The sequence below is a fragment of the Gavialis gangeticus genome, unplaced genomic scaffold (genome assembly GCF_001723915.1).
Source record: "Gavialis gangeticus isolate Ggan-Ray unplaced genomic scaffold, GavGan_comp1, whole genome shotgun sequence".
NCBI classification, from domain to species: Eukaryota; Metazoa; Chordata; order Crocodylia; family Gavialidae; genus Gavialis; species Gavialis gangeticus.
Genome location: NW_017729029.1, coordinates 31268720 through 31273265, shown reverse-complemented (window position 1 = coordinate 31273265; position 4546 = coordinate 31268720).

Here is a 4546-nt window from a genome sequence, read left to right as displayed (position 1 = left end):
GGCCCGAGTGCGGAGACGCGGCGGCGGGCGGGGATATGTAGCCGCGCCGGAGCCGCGCCCAAGAGCCGGGCGGCGTCGGGCAAGGGTGGCTTCTCCCGCCGCGGGCGGGGGCGGCGGGGTGGTCTGTCCTCTACCGCCGGGCCGGCTCTCGAGCCGCCTGTACCGGCCGTGAGGGCGGCTCAAGCCTGCGAAGCGGGCTGGCGCCCCTGGGTGCTACCGCATCCTCAGCCCGAAGACAGGTGCTCGTTCCCGAAAGCTTGCAAAGAGTTCGTCCCACGATTTGAGTCGGTCTAATGAAAGATACCGGATTTACTCGAAGAACCGTGCCTGCCTATGTCCTTAGACCAGCACCCATGAAACCAATCCTAACCCTGACCCTGAAACAGGGGCCCCTGGCAGGCCCCTCCCTATGCCCCAGCCTCTGAGGAGAACGGCTCCCTGCCTCTGGGAAGGGGTCAGGACAACGTGGCCTCAAAGCCCTAGGCTCTGAGCTAGAGGGTCTTGCCGCTCCACTTGGGGTCAGACCGGTCCTGGGACTTGGGGTGAGGAGGGACTTTTACCCCATGGCCAGGTTGGTACGGACATGGGGAAGGGGGCATGTATTCCTCACGGGGCATGGTTCTCTACCCTGATTTCTTGAGCCTATGTTGCTGTGGCAGAAAGCCACCTTGGTTTCTCCCCAAAAATCTCTGCCCTGTGACACTGTGATTTAAATCTCTGTGCTGTGACCATTCAATTAGGATGGGCCCAGCACACAGGGGACCACACCCTCAGCCTGGCTCTTTAGGGAACTGGAGCTGGCTGCATTCCTGAGGGAGGGGGAAACCTGCTCCCTCTGCCTACGTGACTTGCATCACTTACCTGGGTAAGGGGTTTCTACCTGGGGAGCTGGAATCTGCCCGGTAACAGGTGATGCATTTCAGATTGGTTGGCTGACAGCCAACTGGGGCTGACCTCCGCTGGCCCAGGTGAATGAGGTCACAGGGGCTATATAAGTTAGGACGGGGAAGGAGGCGGTCTCTCCTCTCCGGCCATGAGGTGACGCAGCAGCCAGGCAGGGGACAGAGAAGCCTTAACATCTGAAACTGGCTCTCTCCCCCCAAACTCACGAGCTAGGAACCGCCTGCCTCCAAAGGGAAACTTCACCTGCCTTTGGAAGATGCTTGTGAGTAAGCTACTCAATCTGATTAGATATTTAGCTGGAAGTATCACAGATGCGTAATCAAAAGGCTACCACAGCCAGACTGTTTGCTCTTTAGGATTTCTAGATATTGCTCTATCCTGTACCCTAGTTTACCCTACCCCCTGTAATCAATAAAGTTCTCCTTTTTGACTGGTGTGGGAGACTTATTGAGGGGTGGGTCTAAATTATGCCTAAGAGACCCCTTAGGTCTGTGGACTAAGGGAGACTATACCTTTTTGCCCCCGGACTTGGGGAAGTACCCCAAGTGCCTGTACTGGGTTGAGTACCCGTGGGACTTTAGGCCTGTGTTACCCCAAGGACACAGGGCTGCGAGACAGTCCATTCTTGGGGTGGTGGCGGCACGTTACCCCCAGACTAGCGAGTGTGCTCCGGGAGAGGGGTCGGCCGGACATAAGGCGCCCCTAGGGAGGCATTCGGAGCCTGGAAGGTGGTCGGGCGCAGGGAGGTGGGTGGCTCAACGCAGGAGCACCCCCTACTGGCCCGCCTCACGTGGTGGAAACAGCGGAGGGATACGAATACCCAGCTGTGTTCCTGAGGTGGGATCTCTGCACCCGCCACAGTTGCCACCCACCATGCCATAGATGCAGGACATAGCTGCCTGGTCCCCTGCTTTACCTGTGGCAGGTTAGGGTGTTAGGTCACTGTTGTGCCAGGGTTGACGGGGGTCTTATGTAGCGTCTAACTCTGTGGTCGTGTGCCAAAACCCCCCTCAGCCTCCACTTGTAAGATGTTATTCCAGGGACAGATGATGAGGAAGCTAAGAGGGGCCTAATCCTTGTGGCAGCGCAGCCCCAGCCCCTTTCCCACTGTCCACCCTGAGGCCTGTGTGCACCTGGCGCCAACAGCAACCAGCCTGGGCTCCCTGGCTGATGGCAGGGGCCTGCCCAGAGCCCGGCCCAGCTGTGGCAAGCCAAGCAAAATGGATTCACTTGCCACACACTGGCATACGTGCAGGGGGTTGCCAAGCCCTGGTTTAGATGATGAATTGTGTAGGCTGCTTTGGATGGGGATATTCCTGCCTCAGGTAGGGGGTTAGACTAGATGACCTCTGGAAGTCCCTTCTAGCCCAACTGATCTATGAGCCTATGACAAGTCACTAGCAAGTTCTCTGCACCTCTTCAGGGTCCCTGTCCCAACACCTGGGCCTGATCTCCCCTACACAGGTACTAGCGTATTTCTCAACTGCAAATATTTTCTCCAGGCTTTTTTTTTTCCCTTGCAGCAACCAGCCTGTCCTGTCTTGCAAGTCAGCACATACAGCAGTAGTGTAGCTGCTCAACATCAAATGTTTCAGAGCAGTGCAGGACTGGAAAGGGGGCTCTTGGACCTCCGAGCCATGTGGCAATTGGTGCCCAGTCACCTCTTGAATATTTTCTTATAACCTAGCTGAGTACTTTTGGGTCATGTGTGAAGAAGATCTATGTTACTGATGCTTATTTTTTTGATTACTCTTCAGTGTAATTAGAAGTAGCTAAGAGGTGTTTCACAAGCTGGATTTGGAGGTGCCAGGCATGCACACTGGTATTTATTTGTAAAAAGTTTGTTATGGATTCATCTGTCTGGTGTTTCAGTTTATTGTTCTAAGGGAATTCCCTTCACAAATTCCAGCAAGCTGTTGACAGTCATGTATGAGAACAAGGCGCAGCAAATTGACTTGTTAGTAGTCAACATCTAAAACTTTCCATCTACACATTATAAAGAATAACCATTTTATTGTCTTTGAAGCTGCTGAACTTCCCTTGGAAATATATTTAGTTATGCTGCTTGTACCAGGAGATCAATACAGGGGTTTGACACTGTAAAACATAGTGTAAATTAAAAGGAAAAACAGAATACAAAGGATGAACATTCTCCAATTAATAGAGAGAAGAAAATCTGACTATTTTGCGAGAATCATGCTTTACAGAGAACCCATTTACATTTTATTGCAATATATAAAAGTTAAAGTAATTGTTCTTACAGTGTCAGTGTGGTAGAACTCACAGGACAGCCTCTGCTGGATGACCAATGATAGAGGAAGATTTTAAGTCAATCCAGTCATCTTGACAAATGTTTATGCCCAATATCCATGCAAGAAAATATTAATAAAGTTCCTACAGCAGCATTGTACTAAATAAAGGGCTCTGATAGTATAAGGTAATAACATATAACAGATTTTAATTTTATCTACACTGCAGAACGCTGTTTCTCCAAAGTTAAGAAGCCCATTTAGGACCATTTTTTTGCATTTCTTTCCTCCAAATACCTATTGACTTCAGCTAACAGTTTGGATAAGTAGGAGTTTCAAGATGAGATCCTAAATCAATGCAGGAACTGGGATAACGTTGAAGACATTCAAACAAATACATTTCACATTTCATTCAGTAGGGTTGGAGTGGTGTTGTACCCACGATGGCCTAGGAAATATGTGAAAAGCATGGGTATTTTCAGTGATATATTTGATTGAACTAAATATGAAGTACAGAGATGTTAGACAACTTTTTGAGTCTTACATTTTCCCTTTGCCTTCCCACTGGTTTTAGCTATGTAAAATGACACATTCAACAACTGCACACACTTGTATTGCTTGTTATCTGTAAGTGCAGAGCATGGAACGGTGTTTGGCTATGGAATATTCAGGGGATGAAGAACAACCACGTAGCCAGAAGAGGGGACTCAGGAACAGCTAAGAAATGTTGGGAGACAGCCAGAAGTGGACAATTCTATTCCCACATGAATTATTTCATTTACAGACATTAACAGTGATAGCTCAAGAACCTGGAAAAGACTATACCCACTCTGCAACTGGAAAACTTACACCATTTAACAGGGAGGTACTCTGATGCAGAGGTACCTCCAAATGCCTTATTTTCTATGTCAGTGTTACAGTTGATGTACATACAGGGCCCTTTGGAACATAAGGATCCTAGATACTTATCCAGGAATTTTTAGGTGCATTACAACTCTGAGGGCGCATCTACATGTGCCCCTCACGGCGCAGTTGTTACTGCGCCATCATTTAGTACTTGCTTTAGGAAGTACTAAATGACAGCACAGTAACAGCCATGGGGATGACAAGGTCGAATGGTCATAAACTACTACAAGACTGTTTCAGGCTGGACATAAGAATTTCTTTACTGTCCGAGCCCCCAAGGTCTGGAACAGCCTGCCATCGGAGGTGGTTCAACCACCTACGTTGAACACCTTCAAGAGCAAATTGGATGCTTATCTTGCTGGGAACCTTTGGCCCCAGATGACTTCCTGCCCTTTGGGCAGGGGGCTGGACTCAATGATCTTCTGAGGTCCCTTCCAGCCCTAATGTCTATGAAATCTATGAAATCATTACTGCACCATCCCAGCAGC